Source organism: Anas platyrhynchos, chromosome 3 (genome assembly GCF_047663525.1).
Source record: "Anas platyrhynchos isolate ZD024472 breed Pekin duck chromosome 3, IASCAAS_PekinDuck_T2T, whole genome shotgun sequence".
Classification (NCBI taxonomy): domain Eukaryota; kingdom Metazoa; phylum Chordata; class Aves; order Anseriformes; family Anatidae; genus Anas; species Anas platyrhynchos.
This window is the reverse complement of record NC_092589.1, coordinates 77,617,392-77,639,493: the sequence shown is the minus strand read 5'-3', so window position 1 is coordinate 77,639,493 and position 22,102 is coordinate 77,617,392. Positions and strand designations below refer to the sequence as shown.

The following is a 22,102-nucleotide window of genomic DNA, read 5'->3' as shown; positions in this document are numbered from 1 at the left end:
TTTAAATGAATGCCTGATGCAACCTGAACCTGCAATTTAGCTTCAAGTAAATCAGAATATTCGGTGTAAAGATTTAAGGTGCAGCTGTTTCTGCCATTCATTTAGGTAATCACTGTACATAAATTTATCCACCATGAAAAGCTTTTATTCATGTTCATATGGTGTGAAAATTGAAAGAAAAACTCTAAATTAATTACCTTTTTAAACAAAGCAATTTAGATTTATCACATGCAGCAAGGGAATTTGTTCACATATCATAAAGCTTCTGTGAAATACAGAAATGAAATATGAGCTAGGAAAAAGGGTTTACGCTCTGCAGAGACTTTAAGATGTGAAAAGCAAATTAACTATGCCTGACTTCAATCAACATGCTCTTATGAGTTTGGATAAAGTCTACCTGCAGCAGAAGCCTGGTGCCCTATGGACACTCCAGAGGAATGCAGAGCAATGCAAGCCTCAGTCTGGAACCACCTGAGACATTTCCATCCCCAGGTGCGACTTTTAGGATACAGACTTCAGCTGTTGAGGTAGCACATTATTATTTTCCCTTCACACCTTACTAATAAATGTCAGTTTAAAGCCATTAGAGTGCAATATGTCTTCCTGAATACAATAGGAAGAACTTACTCTCTTCTGCTCGGAAATGTCATTTTCTTCAACATGAAATAAGTTGGTGGTTATATAGAACAGCATCGCTGCTTTGATTTCTGTGAATGCTTCCATTATTTCTCATTATGAACCTCAAATTCCTTACTGCATATTCTTGATTATATCCAAGTATACTACCAGTGATTTATTGAGGTAGTGTTTGCCAGCATCCATCCACCTTTAATTTACACTAAGAAAAAGAAACAAAGTCTGATGAAATAATTTGCAGCCTGAAATTGATCTCATGAAAAGAAAATATAGTCAATATCTTTTGCCATTAGAAAACAATGCTATAGTTGCCCAAATACAGGGGTGCAAAGATATTTTTGTTTTGTTTGCTTTTATCTTTCAAACTTTAAAATGCAAAAATATTTGTTTCTCAGAGAATATAAAATGACTAGAGGATATTATTTAGGAAAGGAATATGTTTTAAGATCTAATTCTTTATCAGTGTTGTTTCAGCATGCTAACAAAATCAATGCTAAAAAAAATCACTTCCTTTTAATCTGTTATTCTTTTGTTCTGTTAAAGTAACTCAAGATCAATACGTATTGATTCACTCCCTAATTATATTAATTTTACTTTAGAAATTAGGGAGGCCATAATGAGAATGTGAAGTTACTTGAAGACAGTACATTATACATAGTCTAATTTAGCAGGAGTCTGTGCATGAGATTAATTCATTAAAGGCAGCCAATTATCATACAAACAGGGAAGATAAATAAGATTTCCTCCCTTAATTTGCATTTTATATATTCCTTTATAATTTTTCAAAGCATAAGTGAATTTACAGCCTAACTATACTTTTAATGTATATCCATTTTATTCCTGGGGCACATAATTGTATTTAATTTTAACCTCTAACTTTTTCTTCTAGGCATAGCATTTCAGAAAAGGAGATCATTGGATCTAGATATGAGACATTTTATGTGACATTTTAATTATGAAAAATAATGAAATGTTAATAGTTTTAACATTCCAGATATGCTTTGCACTAAACTTTTCTCCTCTTACAGATAGTAAAATGTTCAGTTGATAGATAAGGACATGACATATCTTGGCTGAGGATCTGGCTCACAAATACAACTGGGACACAAGTAGGTATCTATAATCAAAAACATTTTTTTTCAGTTGGATAGCTACATATTTTATCAATGCAAATGAATGTCTGCAGTGATTTCTTTGAAGGACTTTTATGTTGTTTGATGAGGTTAAAATTGACTTTATTACTTTTTATTTTATTTTATTTTTCCCCAGGATGATTACCTTCTGGACATTTTTGTACTTTATCCCTGCGTAATTTGGAGAATTTGAAATCTACATGAGATACTTGATTCCTTGTTGTCTTACAGCAGTAGACTGGGAATATTTCCACTGAAATATCACAGAAGTAACTACTCATGTAATTTATTGTCTGTAAAGGGAGTGTCAGAGACAAATTATCTTTAAAAGAAACTTACTGTGATATTAGGCAATGTGTAATTCTCTTTAAAACAACAAAAAATCCTTTAGCTAACTGAAGATTACCATTTGAAAAAGACAATGAATACTGTCATTCATTTTTTAAAGAAGTTGGAAAGCTAACAAACAAAAAAGAAAACAAAACATTTTGAAGCTAGAAAAATAACCGAAGAGGTATACTACTTGACATCCATAAATTATTAAGTAATAGTACTGATAATGGTTCTTGCCATAAATAATATACTCATACAAAAAGTTCGGTCCCGTCAATTTCCTTCCCAACATCCCTCCCCAACTTTTTTATGTTGACCTATGATAAAACTATGTTTGATAGTACTTCTCTTCAGGAGCTTTCAAGTTGTAACTACGGTTATGTACTGTGGACCTCGTGGTGGTACACATGTATGGGTTTGTGAACAAACCCATACAAAATGCAGGTCTTGGGCCAGGGGAAAATGTTTCTTAAGCAGGAAACTGGAGCTGGCGACCAGTTTCAAATATATGTATTCACAATAACTCATACTGAAACTGATATTCAGTATCAAATCCTGGCCCTCTGATGCCAAAACTCAGTGTAAAATATTTTGCTAAAATAAAAGACATTTGGTTTTCAAGTAAACATATATGCTTCTTCACCTCAAGCTAAGATGTCTTTTGGTATGGATTCTAGTCATGGTTTTTGTCAACAAGGAAGATATTAGCTGCCATCAATATATTTGACTGATGCCAGTGGACCATACTGAGGACCTGGACTAGATTTACTAGCTTGCTTGTAAACACAGACACTGGTGCTGAGAGTAACAGAAACAGCTGAAGAGATTAGGCTACCAGTTTTGGTGAAGCAGTTCTTTACTGCAACTTCTCTGTATGCTGCAAGCTCCAGGAAGCAACAAAGAGGAGTTAAAAGCAGTTTTAACAACATCTGGTGCCTTCTTAAATCCAAGCTGCCTTTCTCTGCCAGCAATAATTATCTGCTTCATGGAAAAACATGACCAATATGAAGAATTGTTATTCATATTGCAAGCAGATTGCTAGACAGATAACACATCATGATAATGATGATGACGATAATGATATATAAATGTTATACACACTGCATTCCTATTACATTCCTGCTTTGAATATAGCCCTGCAGAGCATAAAGGAAGCTCCGTATAGAAGTGTTCTGTAAAAACAGGGGATGAGATTTTCAAAAGTGATCAACATCTATTTGTCATAGGATTTTCTACTGTTGCCCATGACTGTAACCACTGAACACATGCTGCAGCAATGGAATGCTTCCACTGTATCTGGGTGCAATTTGAGAACAATGGGAACTGTCATCCCATTAAGCTTTTATTTAATTCCCCCCCACACCCCATCCCACTAACAGTCTGAGGGTATATCTTAGCTCAATAGGCTGCAGTAACATGAGGGTTACTGTTAAATGGGAAGCAGGGTAAATTAGCTTGTGCAAACCTTTGAGTTGTGGTGCTCATTCTACCAACAGCACATAGGATACATAAAACAGAGCTGACTCAGCTGTATCTGTGGTCTCTAAGTCTTCACTGCAGCATTATTTTATGCTCTTTGTCAGGGTTTGACCTTACCATAGCCATTTCACACAGAACTCTTCTACTCCTATGAGCCTATTCCTACACTACTCACAGTGCACATGCCAGGAGCAGTATACTGTAGCAGTAGTACTGTAAAGTATACCTTTAATCTATTCACCCAAATTTGTGGTGAGAACACATTCTTTCAAACACTGTTAGATCTATGTATGGTCCCTTCCAACTAGTTCTGCCCTTACAAACCAAGAAGGAGTGACAAGACCTCACACTGTTCAGAAGGAAAGAGTCAGGCCCTGCTAAGATCCCTCAGATTTGCTCCCAGAAGTAGCTTCTCCTAAAAGTGAATACAGTTCCACTAGTGTAACTATGACTCATTCACACTAAGATAACTTGAAAGAAAATTATAACTATGTAGTGTACCGAGGAAAACAGGTGTAGAAAAATTACTACTCTGGTTTTGTACCTTCTGTATCTACTAGTTATCTTCTGATAAGTAAACTAATTTAGGTTAGACGGGACCTCCAGAGGTCATCCAGTCCAACCACTAAAGGTACTTTGTTATTTTTCTGTAATGTAGATCTGAAAAACGAAAAAGCAGGAAAGAAGTGGATCAGTTCGGATGACAGTGCTGAGCAATCTCCACGTTTCTTTCTCTGCCATCTCATGATTGGGAAACTGTTTAAAAAGAAAAGGCAAATACTGTCTTACTATTCCATGCTTTTTTTTTTTTCCCCAGGCAAAACTGAGCTATTTTCCAGTAAGCCAAACTTTGTGAGGATGTGTCAATCATTTCTAATTTACAATGTCTAGTTAGTAACTTGAAGTTGATAAATCAAAATTAGCTGACAGTATTCACTAGCCACTTCAAACAAGCTTAGATATTTTTAAAAGGATACTTGACTTATATATAGGCATAATATAACTGGAAATGAGTTAAACACTGGATTGCTGTCAGCTTCAGAAGTCTAGAATAGGTAGAATTGTATTACGCATTTAATAAAGCAAGCAAAAGTTCAGTTCCCAAATGAAACTTTTAAGAATTTCACCACAGGCACCTGAACATAGAAACACAATATATCTTTTGTAATTAGAGTTTTACTGCCGCAAGAATATTATGTATATAGCTACAACATTCTAAACAATACAGGCACTTCATCTTTCAAACTACACCCCAGTCCTGAAAGAAGCTAGTCACACAATCTGCATTGAAAGCAGCTACAGATTTGGAGTTTCAAGAGTGACTATTCCTCCCAAGCATCAACCTTTACCTTCTACCTACAAATTCTCTTATAGTACCCATAAGCATGTTTTCTAGCCCTATATTTACAAGGGAAGGTGTGAAAGTTAAGTTTGATATATTTGTCAATATTATACCTTCTCAAAAACCACATTGTGGTTTTGGCAATAACCAACACAAAAGTAATATATACAGCAATGTTTGGAAGAACTACCTACAGCTGAGTGTGAACAAGCCAAGTAAACAATGGCACAGTATAGACACAGCTGAAAGCATTTAATTAGTTTGTGACAATCAGAGCAGTCATGTGAGCAGCCTCTGCTATTTTCCTTTTCCAGCAGAACTAGATCTTGCTCAAGCAAACACACTGTCAAAATACATAAACCCTTTTGCTTAAGACAAGCATTTAGGAATGCTCTGTATTCCCTAGTCAAGATTTTTAATGACAGAACACCATAACTCTGGAACTTCAGAAATCTATGGGTGGTTTGCTCACTGAATGAGGCACATTTTCAGTACCCAGTACAGCTGGTTTTATTTGCTGATTTGGTCACTTATGTCATGCTAATGTATCAGAGAGATCTTTTCACAGTATGAAGCCCAAAGCCATCTGGGGTTTCAATTTATAGTTGGCAGTATAACATATATGCTTGGGTTTGTGAGGTTCAGTCTTCAGACTGTTTTAAGACTACTGTTGAGAGCTACCCATTAGGGAGTTGGGTTTGGAGGCATAGCTTAAAAGCTGTCATTTCCATAGGTACTAACGGTTTATAAGCTATCTGTCTTGTAATTTCATGCATGAAACCAAACAGCTACCTTTCTAAAATAGGTTTGCCAGAAGTAGACCACTTCTGGTCTACTTGTGTACCATCTTGGAGACCTCTTGAACTCTTAAGCAAGGACCTGATTCTGTACTGAACAAATTGGCAGACAATCTCCACACTCATTCAGCATAAAAAAATTCTGAAACAGAGGTTTCTGAAATAAAAATCGGGCTTTCACAGTCTCAGGACAGTTAGAAAGGCTGCTTTTCTTTTTTAATGTGCAGGTCTTGTGTACGTTTCTTAAATGCAGACCTACTGAGGGAAATCGTGTTCTTTCACAAATTAGGTAAAACAGCCTTATGTGACATGTAGCTTCAAAGCCACCGAGGCTGAGTGGCTCTTCTCCTGCATGACTCCTTCCATCAATAAGCTGTCATGCAAAAGACAGGCACTAACTTCTTTTCACCAGCTTTCCAAGAAAACAGTATAAAAGTTGCACACCAGGTGGTGATACTATTGTTTCTGTCCGGGGCATACTCTGGGATTCTGGCAAGCCTTCATGTTTTATGTGCATATAAAATCTCAACTTCAAGCAGGTGAGAGGGCTTCCTGAACCTGTGCCTAACATACATCAACTGTATGATCATGGATATCTGTGCCTGAGTGAAGAACAAGTCACTAAAAAAGGGAGTATTTAGGGATGTATGTCTTCCTCCAACACACGACTTCATGAGTGCTCCTAAAAGATCCTACCACAAAAATAAAACCAAAGTAGCACAAATCTCTGCTGAGGGCTGTTTGAAATAACCAAAATAACCTGCTTGGCTTTCCTGTTGCACATGCTGGAAGAGTTCCTCAGTCAGCTACAGCTGACAGGCAATTAGGAAATTGTTCCTTACCATTTCACAAGCTGTCAGTTAATGGCTCCCAGCTGAAGCACAGACACTGAGTATGCAAGTGCTAATGCTGCTTCACTAGAAACCACTGAAGGAGCAAAGCTGAAGACAAGAATTCACTCAGAAACAGGCAGGAAAGTTACTGTTAAGAAACAGTGGCACCCAGCTCTGATACCTAAGATATCTTAGAGGATTTGTGTCCACCTCCAACAGTTGTTTGCAGGGGACGGGCTGGTGGAGAAGCATTAATGCAGTGAGTTCAGCTGGAAGCCATTAACTGAGAGGCAGTAAGGTGCAGTTTCCTAAACTGCTTCCCAGCAATACCTCTGTGAGCATTTACTTTTCAAGACAGAGTCAAGCTGATAACATAAGACTAAAAGTTAAATTGAACTTGCCGCATGCCAAAATCAAATGAGCAGGTTGGAAGTACTCATATGCTTGGGAATAAGCAAGAAGTAGTTTATGGAGCTGTTTTCTATCATCTCTCAGCTGCTTGATCCTGGCTTCCAGCTAAGACCTGGTAACTGACTGTGAGGATACATGCAGTCCCTTTGAAAGCAAAATCAAACAGGTGAAGAGAGAGCAACCCATTATGTGTGTCTCAAAAACACCACATAGGTCCCCACATTTGCACTTCACAGAAAAAATTGTTGAGCCCTATTTCAGAGCTTGAGTACATGCATGTTTCCTCCAGACCCTCCTCTATACTCCAGTCCTGAAACATTTTCTGTTTGGGTGATGAAGACGGTGAACAAAAAGAATATCATTTGGATACTGATGTGGTTATTTAGACAATGCAGACTGCCAATAGTCCTTCAAAAATTATTTGAGGGATTCTTGGTGTGCGTGGTTTATTTCTGAGCATGCAAATTGTTTTGATACCTTTCAGCTCTAGCTTTTCTCCTTTGGTGTTTAAGGATGGAAAGCATTCACTGCAGGTTTGCCAAACCCACTCCTAAAAACAGACTGTAGTAGTGACACTGAGTGACTTTCAGAGGTGGACAGAAATCACTCAGTTGACTTCTGAAAGCATAAAATAGACATTTATTTTGTCTGAAGGATACATGTCAAATTTGACATTGCCTTATAGAGAATTTATTTTTTTTCCCCTTTAAGACGACCAATAAATGAATACTCAGTTTCAGACCTGCAACATATTTCTGAATGTAAGTAGGAAATATCAAAGCCTTTTTGGTTTCTATATCAGTCTTCTCAACAGATACATATCGGACAGTTTTAATATGCTTTGCTCCAGTTTCAATTCAAGAATATTTAAAAAAATGTCTTTCCTATTTGCTTGATTGGAATTATTATTTCAGTGATGTTCAGTTTTACTACATGAATATATACAATACTTTGTTTAAATGTTCCCAAATAATATGATGAAAAGCTCATACTTATTTTAGTGAAGATTTTAGGATAGTCCATCAGTAATAGAACATTTCAGTTCCAGCACAGCTGTACTTTCAAACTAACTTTAATATAATGAATTCTTACTTCTTGCTTTTATGGTAACAACTGCATGCTCAGAACTTTGCAAATAGATTTAAAGTTTTTATATTAGTGCTTAATTAATTGGTTTACCCAGTCAACTACAGGGTTTTCAGTGCCTATTCCTGTATTCTGCAATAACTATGTCAATATGAATACAAGATTTATGTTCTTCACTACCAAATTAAGGCTTGCTATGTGAATCTTAACATTGAATTAATATGAATCTTAATACATTAAACTTTCTTCAAGTATATTTTCACCTGAAGAAATTTTTTTTGTGTACTATTACATGTACTACTAAAAAATTTATACAGTAAAACTTATTCCAGATGCGCCTTTGGTCTGAAATGTCAGCTTGAAGACCTAATTTATGTTTCTCTATGACAAGCAAATAAGTGTTCAGTCTTCCTGTTGTGAAAAAAATAAAAAAGTAATAATAATTTAAAAAATTCAACTGTGCCTTTTCTTTCTTTATTAAAATCCCTTAGACACTATGTGTATTCTGTTTATTTACCCATCTCATATAGGCCTAAATTATTTGTTCTTTCAATATAACATTATACCAAGCTTGATAGCTTTTGAGTTTATATATCATTTTATGTTAATTTGCTATTAATTTTATATTAGTACTTCTTGAAGCAGGTGTTCTGGCTCAGGAAAATTCTCTCCTTAGTAATATAAAGAAATACTTGTAATATAAAGATATTCCATAGAATTTTGCTTTCAGCTAGAATCATACATGGTTTTAAACAAATTGGAAATTTTTAAAATTAGCTGTTTATAACATGTTACCTTGGTACCTTTATAACATGTTACCATGGTACCTTTATGTTACCTTCCTAATTTTAAAAGCAATAATTTTATATAAAATTAATATTTTTTTAATTATTATATAAACATTAATCAAAGAGCCTGTTTGTTCTCAGTGTGCCTACTCTGATTTTACAAAAAAATACACTATTTTATAAATACAAAGAAATTTTGTCAATTACTATATCTGTGTAAATACATTGAATTTAGGCATGAATGAATTGGTGTCTATTTAGTATTTTCAATGCTTATCTGAAAAATTAGTTTTAGTAAATTCAAGCTTATTTGGGAATTTAAGTAATGTTTTACAAACAGTTTTAACCAAAAAGGAACAACTAGAAATGTCAAAAAACTTGTAACTATTTGGGGACGAGGTCTTATTTTGTTTTGAGTCTTTGATAGTCTTGATAGTGTAAAGAAGGATAGAGGAAGAGGCAGATTCCCTACACATGCAGATGAGATGGCCCAGTAATCTGTATGCTCATGCAGAAGAGTGAAGATCAATCCCTCTTTACCTCTTTTAGAGTATCAGTTTGAGCTCAAGACATCCTATTTCTCTTAGACTTTCTCATAACAAATTTGTAGTACTTGAATTCTTATTTTCACTCATAATTATCCATTATTTAGATTTTTAAATAAAGTGTTAATACTTGAAAGACTTGCTTCAGAAATATTTTTAAAAATACAAGTTTTTTAATCATCAGATATGCACACTAAAATTGAGTTCAGAGGTTGTGGTGTTGTTTTTTTTGTTGTTGTTTTTTTTTTGTTTTGTTTTTGTCATTTACACAAAGTGACAAATTCAGAAGAAGCAATGAACTCTTATTGCAACTTCTCTGTCTATATCTGGAATGTTTCGAGGTCATAAGAAATCTGCTAATAACCTCTGGCTTCCATTTTGTGAAAACAAATAACAGGGATGGAAATAACCGCAGAGTGCTATGAATCTTCCATGGTGAAATATCAATAGCAGTATTCAATCGATATTTCAATTATCGCCAGAACTTTCTCAGTATTTCTAAGCCATTCTTCAATCAAGGATTGTGAAAATAAATAGAGTAGCTCAGGGATTATGGAATGTTGTGAGAGGTAGCTGGAAATGAACACTCCAGTCCTGCAACTTTGCCATGTGAAATCACACATGCTTTCTCCACCTATTAATTAAGTGCCCAAGCTGAAAGCAAGCCTGATCAGCGTAGTCCCCAGCTCTGGGATAGTAATCCCCCAGTGATCTTGTGCAAGGAATTAGCCAGTACTGTTCAATGACCTCTTTTCCTTTGGTGAGTCAGAGCAATGCTGAAGTCAGAGGCTAAAAGCTGAGAGAAAAGTTTTTTTTTTTGGTTTGTTTGTTTTGTTTTGTTTTAATTTGCCTGTCAGCTTCATTGACTTGTGAGAACAGGAGGAACACTGGAGCAAATGAAAGCAACCTGCTTTCCCTGCTTGAGTAGGGGGATTGTACCAGGTAACCTTCAGAGGTTCTTTCCAATCTAAACCATTTTGTGGTTCTGTGAAGGAGCCCTTGCATAGATGTCAAGAGAAAGATGAAGAAAAAAATGCTTTACTGTTTTCAGCAGTTGTTTTCTGTCATACTCCCAACCCCATGAGATGAAGTGCTTAACCACAACTGCTACAAGGATACCAGAAACCCAAGCTCAGGTTCTAAGCTGAAACGCCACCTTGCCTAGCCTGGCAGACATCAGTAAGGTGTTGACATGTGCAATGAGTTGTCACATTAGGACCTAGATTTCTTGCATGCAAAGTTTTAGTAATTCTGAAGGGGACATAAGAAACCTATGCAAAGTTGGCAATAGACAGTAGTCTCATGCATACTCAGTACATTATGGGGAGAATTTGCTCCCTGATGCAAAAGAGGGACAATATGATCCTGTGTAAGGTAGATGACACAAAGGTCAAGAATTAAACACTTTCAAATTTTTCCAAATGTTAATTAAAACAAGGAGAAGAAGATGTTATCTTCAAAACTCTACACAGACAAGAAATAAAACTGGTAAGTATGAAAACAACACATCCTTGCATGATATACAGTCGTTAAATCAAACTCAGCAGGGGAAAGGGTTTGTCCTTTGAGTATTATTTAGGTATTAGGCGACAGTGGGAACAAAGAAAATGTATTTTATTTAATAGTACTGATAAATGAAACCAAATACAGCTTGTTACCACTGGTACTAGGATGAGTCATTTTGAAATACAATTTGAACAAGTCAACTCTTAAGCAATCCAACAATGCTATTAACAATGGTCTGTTCATATCCCCATTCAGCCTTTCTGTTCTGACTCACTAATGGACAACATGGTACGTGAATAAAGGCTGAATAGAGTCCTGTGAACATATCATACTCTTGCTATAGAGGAGATAAAAGAATCTACAGATTTGCAGTGTCATCTCCATCAATTCAATGACTTCCCTAAACTAGTTCTGTGCTATCACCTATTAGCTTTAAGGGCTAAAATACTGTTGATGAAGCCAAATGCATTCATTTAAATGTGATGTTGAAGGAAGAATAAAATCTCACCTCTTAGCATCAAACGAAAACTTTTTCCCTTACCTTTCTTTCTTCTTTCAATAAAAAGTATCTTTTAACCAATGGCAGAGGAGATGCATTTTCATGGTATTGTGTTCCAACAACGTCTGCAGGATGATTAGAACATCGTAGAGGAAGACCTGCACAACCTTATGATCTGGAATAAGAGAAATGAGAGATTTTGCTCATTCAAAGTGCAAGACCACACTCATGAGATCAATATTATGGGCAGGAGGAAAGGACAAAGCCAAAAGGGCTTGCTCATATTAGCCAGTTACAGGAGACTGATATAAATCACTGTATCACCATTAGAGCTGGGAGATACGGCTATGGTGTAAAACATTCAGTGAGATTTCATAACAGTAACATTGTACTGAAGGTATGTTTTTTGTCTCTCATGTCTCAGGAAGGTAATTTCTGTCCTGAAGGATGAAGAGAAAGGATGCTAGCATGTTAGCAGACAGGAGTAAAACTCATGTTTTCTCTGATGAAAAGAATATTAGGAGAAGTTATTACTGATATCTATAAAACATGAAAATGAAGAAACATTAAGAGGAACAAGGCTTTGAAATAGCTTTCAAATATACATACTGGAGCAAAACACAAAAACCATATGTCAAATAATGTCTCATAAGGACCCATATATTCCATCTGACAACAATTCTAAGGGATTGTCTTTGGTCTCATCAAATGTCCATCCAATTCTGTGACTATTCTTTTATATTTATACTAAAATAATGACTATACAATTTACTGAAGCTCTGATCATTAGTTTTGCATGTACATGATGAAAAGAACTATGGCTGGGAAACCTTCCATTGCACTGGAATGGAAGAGCTTTTCACAAAATTTATTGACAGTAAATCATCCCTATTTTTTTCAGCTTTATTTGGGACTTCCTATTAAAATAAAATAAAATAAAAAAATCTGACCTCTGTTACCTGGGAGTACATCTGGTGCATGAATTCCATGTCATGCAATGTTCTGTAAGAAACAGCTGGGCTATCTGTATTTGTTCAGTTCCTGCAGTTCACAGAGATGCATTAGCTTGGTGTTTCATGTAACAGCACTAGTTTTGTCTCTCAGCAGAAATGGTTAGCCTTGGATATCACAGGTATGGCACAGCTTTAATGCCAGGGGTTTGTAATCTAGTGCACAGAAAGCTAGCCCAGATATTTCTGAAAAATTTGCTGTTAGATGATACAACAAAAATCTTCATGCAGCATAAACTAAACCTTAAAACCAAAAAGACTTCCATCTTTTTGAGAACTGAGTATCGTTATACCCCCACAGTTACTGAAACAAATCTGAATTCTTCCAGCTGAGAGCAACAGCAGTGAAGTCATACACAATGGTCAACCTGTTACATAATTTCTCTTTCACTGTCATTCTAAAATAATAAAATGGGTAAAAGTTGAATCTATCCAATGAAAAGAAGAAAATTTTCCAAAAACTTAAAAGGCTATTTGTTGCTTCTAAATGTCTTCATTATCCTATACAGAGTTTTGCCATTGTGTGACAACCACTGATCATGTAGACTGAATCGTTCCTTCTAGAGTAACGCTAAAATTTTTCCAAAGTTGTCTCTACATGATAATGCAATTGAAAAGATTTCATTTGTGTTTATTCATACAAAGCTTATTCATTAAGGTACTATTCATTAATTACAACTATGATAATGGTTGTGCTTCAAGAAATAACAACTTTTCCTCAGAAGTAATATACCTTCATTTTTGGAGTACCATCAGCAATTTCCTGTGCTCTGAATAACACCTTATTCCTAAGAAAACAGAAATAAAAATGTAAAATTAATTTTCAGTTGTGTAAAGGATTTTCATTTTTATAATACCACAACCATATAGTTCTCAGTACAAAGCAATACTTTGTCAGTTTTTCATTTGGTAATTAAGAAAAGAGTTCTACAGTTTCAAAGGATTTTGTTGATTATCATTGACCAATATTGTGTGTCCTGGTTTGCAGCTACTGATAATTAAAGAACAAACAAGCAAACAAACAAAAAACCCCAACAGGTTAATTATATAATTTTGGGGAAAAAAAAAAAGAAAGAAAAAAAAAAGTAGCCTTCAATTTCCAAGTCACAACAATGAAAGAATGAAAGAGAAAATATTAGGTTTCCTCCATGCACAATTACTGAGTACTAACTATAGGGAAGCAGCACATATTCCTCCTGGGGTTAGTCAGTTATTAAAAACAACATAAAACGTGGAACCTAATTTGTAAAAGTAGTTTTCATTACACAGAGACAGAAAAGGATTGTAGCTGCTAATGTCATACCTGACCTTCTCTATGGATGTTCCTGAATGGAAAAGTTAATTTACTTGTATTTATAGGCAAGTATCACAGGTTTAACTTTTGCCTAGGAAAATGGTGTGTTGCCTTTCTCACATGAAAACACATTCCATTTAAGCAGAGATTTTACAATATGATTGAACAGATGTCTTTTCTCCCTCTCCCTTTTTTTAAGATAAAATATTTAACAATATACTTATTCCGAAAATGAGTACATTACATGTTGCATTTCATTAAAAAAAACAAAAAACAAAAAACAAAAAACTTTGAAATTTCACTTTGTAATTACTCCGCATTCTCCTTAGTCTTGCTATATTTATTATTTCCTTTGATGGCACAATCCAAAACATATATTTTTTCTCCAATGGAAAAACAAATTTTTGCCTGTCCTGGGTTGCATGTATTTAATGCAGTCTATTATCATATTTCCACCCCACAAATCTGTAGACAGTCAATCACCAAATATCAGCAACTCTTCAAGTAGAAGAATCTCAGCTACATGTGAGGGATATTCTTTCATCAAGGTCCAAATAATGAAAACATGACATGCAAGGGGGAATAGAGTGGCAATGGAAAGACGGGTGCTAATGGGGAGCTTTTGCCAAATACTCGGTCATCTTATAATTCTAACTATTCCATATAAAACAGACAACAGGGGTGATTTTTATTGTTTTACTGATTAACCGTTCTCTCCATTTTTTATTTTTTTTTCCTCAAAAGGCACCCTGGCAAACTCTACTTAGTAAATATTGACACCTGTAAACCAAGCTGGCTGATGCCTTTGGCTCTGCAGCTCTCTTCCCATCTGTTGCCTGGGAATTTTAAGCGAAGTATTTTGGGACACTTGCTCTCTTTTCATTGAAAATTGTTTAAAAAAAAATCACTACCCAAAAGCTAATCCTAGAGCCACATGGCTCTAGAGAGGCCCGTAGTAACTAAAGGGAAAACACAGCATATGTAAAATGCATATCCTACTGGCCTCTTCTGACTACTCTTCTGTGGTTAACAGCATGCCACGGTAATCTGCTTAGTTACCAAGTGGAGCGTTCTTCCCTTTTCCCCATGAGATCACCCTGACCACGATCAAAGTCCAAACACATTCTCAGCTAACTCTATTGTTCCCAAGAGTGGGATTAATGACTAATTATGTCAGGTCACTCATCCAGATGGCCTCTCAGATGTTCCTTTGTCATTGCCTGACCTTCCATATGCCCCTTTGACCTTGAGGTTTATTTCCATGGCAACATGAAGCCTCAGTTTCCTTGCTGAGATTGCCAAGAAGTGGCCAAAAGGGGGGATATGGGATAATCTATCCACACTTTGTATTCTGCTTCCATCTCATGCCTTGTTAAATCCAATGAATAGATAAAAAATGCTATCTGATCCCAGCTGAGTGATGACCATGGTCATGATTCTATGTTACATGCTATGTTTTTTAAATTAGCAGACAGCTTTGTACATGGAAACGTGCATTTAATTTGAAGAACATCAATCGCCATAATGTGATCTTTTTATCTCATTAATGTTAAGCAAGGGTAATAGAATGGAATTACAAAATATCACTGTGAAAGGAATACAATTCAGAGAATTATAGATATCCCCCATTAAAGCCCTAGAGATGTTTAGATAAGTCTACTTGTTCAGTTTCATAAATTAAAGATTCTTCTACCTTTCCTGAGGTTTAAATCTAGCCTGGGATGTTGATCTTATTCTGAAGAAGGATTTTAATGTGGTTAATGCAATGTAGAATTATTCTGAAACAACCAAATAAGTAAATAAAAATATAAAAGGCCAGTGACTGATGAACTCAATTAAATAAAAACGGTGAATAGGTATTTCCATGAGTTAAGCTGTATTCTCTTTTAGCATTTAAAAGTGCATATTAGACAAGATGTGAATTTACCACTATGTGCTGTCATCTGTAGCAAAACTGGTTAACTGTGTTACTACCTAGCTATATAATAAAATGATAATGTGATCCTTTTTTTTTCAACTTAAATTTTATTCATTAACTGGCTAAAAAAAGTTATGAGGAACATTTTATGAAGAACAATTATGCATGAATGAATAATGAGCATCAGGATTACTGATTCCCATTCTAATACAGAATCTTAAAGGAATAGTTTCATTGCTTATGCCACATCTCTATTTTTTTTTCCATAGACTCTGTTTTTTGAAAGGAGTCTCTTACATGCATTAAATAGGACATGGAATATCCAAGCCAATTTGGAGGGTTGTATCAGTTGTATTTTTTTCCCTGTTTTGAAGGATCTCATTGCATAATATTTTAAAAATTGCTTTGCAGGTGAATTCCAAAGTCGTTACATGGTCTTAGTGGAAATTCCTGTAAGACTCAGAAACATCTATGAAGCAAACCAAAATGGAATGCAGTGCCCTCAAACTGCTTATTTGCTCTTCATTCCTAGTCTCTTGGAATAGGCACTAAAAGTATCTCAGTGAAATTTACCTCTACATCTGCCTACCTACATAAAATTCTATAAAATCTACACTGAAATAATTGTAAGAATTTTAAAGGTAAATGCAGATAGGTCCAGAGATAAAGGTGACATTAGCATGTAGGTCTACCCTCTGTATACATGTATATGTGTTATCAGCCAGTCTTCACTCAGATAATCATTTCAGTTTTATAGTGGTACAGCTACAGTTTGGGACCAGAGCCTTTAACTGAATGAGATGGATATAACTTACACAGCACAGTGGACATCATTTCCATCTCATGCCCTTCTATTCTAGAAGGAGAAGAAGGACAAAGTAGTAATACATCACTAAACTTTTCAGAGTTCTGTTCAGAAAATCTCTCCAAGTTTATCCTCTGTACCCAATCAGCCACTGAAAGAAAGATGCAGAGGAACTCTGAGCTGACATATTCTTTCATAATTTTGATCTTTATTTCTGAATCTGCAAGATGGACAAAACTGTGGAACTGAGCAGAGCCTGATATATCTTTGTAGCGATAAAGACTTTATAAGTAGGTATTATAATTTATGTACAGAAGATAGTGTTATGATAGTCATTACTTCCAGATTGGCCCTTCCAAATCTTGATTTCTCCACTTTTCAACTTTAGAATTCTTATAAATTTTATTTAAGTTTCTAAATATTTTTAAAGAGAAAAAAAAATACATGAAATTCTAATATATGACACAATTTTCTAAGTATTAGTAGCATTTTCTGTTCAGAAACAACCAACCTTGTGAAGCACAGACTGGATGTACATGTATATCTCATTCAGTAGGGAAGGCATTCCAGTGAAACCCATTCTCATAGTATTGTGAATATTCTCTTATCTCAGGGTAATGTTCTACAAATACAATCTTGAAATGAAACATTTGTGATCATTGTCTTCACAAATGTACTTATCTTCTACAACCTCTAAAGTCTGTTCATTGACAGTCTTATGCATAAATAATGCAGGTAGTACAATGGCAATAACAATATGAGGAACATTTAAGTTTTCAGAAATGCAAAGAACAATTTTAAACACTGCCAAAACAACATTCATATTTATTAGATCATTGAGAGGTATTGGACAAACAAACAAACAAATACAAATGTACATTGTAAAAAGAATTGTAAAAAGAGAGTAATGTGTAATAATGAGGTACTTCTAGAGGTACTTCATAGTCCTATTTTGGTGTTCTCAGAAGCTAAGTCTGAATAGAGAAGGGAAAAAACCCACAACCCGGCACTTTCAAACATGGCCTCTCATCATGGGCATGAAAGCTATTTTCACATCTAAATGAGGTTTGATGTGTACACATTCTATTGATATTGAACAAAAGTGACAGGTTGGTGAAAGACCCATAAAAATGATTTGCCTATAAAACTTGTGTTTATACAAATGCAGGCTGCACAGAGGACCACTGGAAAGTTTGCAGGATGACTAATATACTCAGAATGAATTATTGAATCACTTCTTTTACAGGGAGTAACAAGAATAGTTCAATGATTTACCATAAGTTTGAAGCCAACATATACTACTAGTATTCAATTAAAAAAATGCTTAACATGAATGAAATGTCAGAAAGATAGAAAGTGTTGGTTAGTGTTCAGAATATCAAATATTGAATTAGTGTTCAGAATATCAAATTCACACAGAAATGCCTTAGCATAGAAATGCAGGCATGTCAGAAATATGTCATGGAAAAATCCATATAGCAAATGGGAGGGACATTTCTGTCTTTATAAAGTAACTAATTACTTTAAAAGTAATGGTAGTGGCCAATCATTAATACTTTGAAAGTGTCTGTTTCATCAAAGTTTATTGGTGAGTGTTTTATCATGCTCCAAGAAGTGATTAAGTAGAATTCAACACATCTTTTTAGATCTGGCAGGATTATCATGTGGTTAAAGATAGATCTGGATATTCTTCATTGCTTTCCCATTTAGTTGAGGTAAGTCTTTGAACAAATTGTACAGATATTTGATGTCTGTTTTTCTACATAAGAAATTGAGCTAGTAATAATAATTGCTGACATTTTAGATGTGCAGTGCAATTAAATTAACTAGCAACAGTAAAGCACAATGGATGATGATGACTCACACTGTAACATTATTATGAATTAGAAACAGTTTGGGGGTATGCAAAGACTGGAGGACTTTGCTTCCCATTATTAAATAACTATTTCCTTCTCAATTCACAATATCATAACTAGGTCTTGTAGGACACCCCACAATATGTAAAGAATAAGAAGTGAACATCTGACCAAAAGGCTTAGATATGCAGCTGTACATCCCGGTTCAACATGGAAACCTTGATGTAATGCTGACCACAATGGAGAGTATCAAATCATCAGAAAATAATTTTTGAATGTTGAATGTTAAAATGTTTCCTACAGATTTGCAAAACAACTGAACTTTTACCTCAGCATAATGCAGTGCCAATGGGAGAAAAAAAAAAAAAAAAAAAGAGAGAGAGAGAAGTTATTTTATCTCAAAAATCTGTATGTGATTTTGAACATTAACAATGCATTAGAATGACCAAGGCATGATTATTCCAGACTGTCAATGTGTTAAGGCATGTTTCCCAGGTATTTGATCAAAGGAATGGGGGATTTTAAGTGAGCTGTTTTGAAGTGTATAGAGTTGGTAAAGCTCTGCAATGATTTTTCTGCAGTTAACTATGTTGCAAAGTTGTTTGGCATCTTGATATATAGTGTAAGGATATTCTGCACACTTTGATGTTTACTAATTCCATTAAATTTATTTTTTAATGAAGTACTAATAAGAGTAAGAAATGCCACTGACTCTCTCACTAATACCCATGCTATAGTACTTTTGCAGATGTGCACTCCTTAAATTGCGTATATTGCACAGATATCTTGTAATGAATTGTTCTGTGATGAGCAAGGAAGAAAAAAAAGACAAAAATGCCAGGTCAACATTGCCACACCAAGAATGCATGTTTCTCTATATTTGGTTATGTATACTGTTGGTTTTACAAGTATTTTTGGAAGTTGCACACAATTTTATAGGCAGTAAGAAAGAAAGTAAAACCTCTTCTTTGCAAACAGTTATTTTTCTTTTGTTCCTACTCGCAACATATGTGAAATATTTTTATAGAGGTATTGTTAATATTGTATACTTATAATTAATTATTTGGATAATATAACAACAATACTATCATTATCATCATTATTTTAGAAGTCAGAAATCCTGATCCAAAAAATGCTGTAGCATATGAGAAAAGGGTGGAAACCATTTCACTTATAGACTTTCAAAAGATCTCAGAAGGACCTATGCTGAACTGAGACGGAGCAGAAAAAAACTCCAGATCCTGCTCTAATGAAATCTTCTTTTTAAAGAGAATGAATTGAGAGAGATTGTACCTCAACAGCAGTAGAACCCAGAGTACTCACCTGAATTGTGGAATACTCAGGTCACACCTGTGAGCAGGATTACTGACAGCTTATAAATTCCTGAGAAAAAAGTTTTGGTTAGAAATACCAGGTATAGGCATAATGAATATTGGAAACGCAATATAAATAAAAGACTCTCTTAACACAGAGGATTCATAAGGGATCATAAAGGATTCGTAATAACACAGAAATGTATTCCAGTCATTTGGGTTTGTTGCTTAAAAGTAAGCAAGCAAACAAACAATCAAAAAAACTAACAGAGCATACAGATAATTCTGATCCTGGTCACTGGCAACTGGATGTCAGCTTTGGTACAGTTTTTCTCAAATCCTTGCCTAGGTCACTGAATTCACCCTAAAGCATCTCCCTTTTCCTCTTCAGTTTCCAAATCAGTCAGAATGTTGGCCAAGGAAGAAAGCAGGGTCACTTATCCTGTCATAATGCTGGTTCTCAGGGTTGTGCTGCCCACACAGATCACTCAACCTGGTTTCCTTGATCCCTTCTCTTACAGACAAGCTTCCTTTTCCGTGAAGTTTCTCTGCACTGAAGGAGCCAAACGATGGGGTGCCTGCTCCTTACCTCACACCCTTGGGCAGAGAGAACAGGATGCCTGTGCTGCAGCTGTTCCTACAAACCTGTCTGTCTGAAACATGCCGCTGAGCAAAGAAGGGTTCCAGGTAGAGGATACCTATCAGAGCTACAATGCTGCCAGATGGTCAGAAAACCTTGTCTCCAGCAAAGCCTGTAATGCTTTCATGTGGGAAGAATACAGTGTGGAAATGTTGGCTTTCCTCTCCCCTTTTCAGTAAGCAAAACTGCCAACCATGAGAGCAAGCTACTCACACATGTAAATAAGTTAAACATACTTGTTCAGTCATGGCATTAAAGATTCTCAGTGCCAACAGTTAACTTTTCAAAGTGTAAATCAAGACTTAATGTGAAAGAAACACTGAAATGGCCTCATCAAAGAACCAGGATAAAATGGTCATAAAACAGGCTTAGGGATAGGCCTGATTAAAGCATAGGTACTTTATGCATAGCCTAGTCTAAATTCCTAGCTTCATATGCTTATGTCTCAGTCTCAGTTTTCATTTCAAAAGAAATTTTATCTTCTCACTCTCCACATTTTTAAGGAAGGGTTGAAATTCAAACCAACTATAACCAACGTAGTGTTTGTCTGGGTTTTGAAGCAACCCTAAAAGAAACTCTATCAGAAGAAAGCAATCTGTTGCAGCTCAGTGCAATTTTACTCTCAAAACCCATTTCTATTGTAGACCAGAAAGTAAGAAAATACCATTGGGCATGACATAGTGCCAGGTGGAGAAAGGAGAAAGGCTCTGAAAGTAATCACCTGCAATGCTGAGACAAACATGATATGAACCTTTTTCTTTCCCATCAGAAGGGGACAGAACTACTTCCATAGTTCCTCAGGGCACGCTGGCTGTTTCTGCTCTTAGAAGAGGATATGCCCATCCTCTACATATATTATCACTCTACATATAGTCCATGATGCTAAAGAGGGCTTAGGAGATTGAAAAGCAAGTTCTTGGGACTCTTCTGTTTTATCTACCCAGTTATCTGAAGCATAATAGATTGTGTTTCAAAGGCTGTCACTGTGTAAGTAAACATATAAACAAGTCAGAAGGTTACAATTCAACTTTTCTTTTAACTTATCCATTTAGTGGCATTGCTGAAATGGGCTAGCACTATAATAGTAACCTTTCTCACCTGTCATACAGTACTCCCAGCCCAGTCTACAGTTAAGAAATTATAATTTTTGATTTCTCTCTCTCCCTCTCTTCTGCATGTACAACCACCCACTCCTCTTACGTCCAGTTCAGACTCACCAACTAACCATTACAAGGCACAGAGTAAGGGCAATACCTGTTCGCTAAAGATTCATCAGATAGCCCTTTCTGGAGAAGACAGAGTTCACACCATGCAACCAGTTCTTCGAGGAAGAAACATCTCTAGCAGTTATTCCTAGAAGTATCATTAGCCACATTGTGTGCAATGAAGAGCAGTATTAACTTACAGCTTCACAAGGAGAGCTAATAGCTTTATGGAACTTTGCTAAGATGAAGGATTTTCTTTAACGGCTCATTTTGATAAACTTGTGGATGAGTTACGGAAGCTTAAGAATTAAATGGGATTTTGCTGTTTAGTAAAGAAGTATTATTCTCCACTGAAGATGTAATGATAAACTCTACTTTATGGCTTTGTTTTATATTGCAGGTTGTGACATAACAGTGTTGGTCACAACAGGTGGCAATGATTTATAAATTGTCATTAAACAATTTATAAATTGTCATTAAAAATGCTCTTGATTCAATCTTGGTAAACCTGATCTTAGAAGCTACAATTTTCCTCATCACTGTTATTATTGGGAGGGAACCTATTGCCCATGAAGACTGTGAAGACTAGCAAATCCTGCAAGAGGGAAAAATGTTAGTATTTACTTTAAGCTGCTAGGACATGTTCAAGCTGCACAAATGTGAACAGCATTCC

The 22,102-nt window shown here is 35.5% G+C and overlaps 2 long non-coding RNA genes across 2 annotated transcripts; one reads left to right on the top strand and one right to left on the bottom strand.

Moving 5' to 3' along the window:
* The first annotated feature begins 231 nt into the window (after positions 1-231).
* On the top strand, positions 232-3,233 carry LOC110351626 (uncharacterized). The gene is made up of 3 exons (XR_002399272.4): positions 232-527; positions 1,665-1,745; positions 1,906-3,233. It is a non-coding gene; the product is annotated as an uncharacterized lncRNA (long non-coding RNA).
* Positions 3,234-11,443: 8,210 nt separating this feature from the next.
* On the bottom strand, positions 11,444-19,655 carry LOC140002221 (uncharacterized). Its single transcript, XR_011808443.1, has 3 exons — positions 19,595-19,655; positions 13,132-13,186; positions 11,444-11,563 (listed from the first exon to the last, which is right to left on the bottom strand). It is a non-coding gene; the product is annotated as an uncharacterized lncRNA (long non-coding RNA).
* Positions 19,656-22,102: the final 2,447 nt, after the last annotated feature.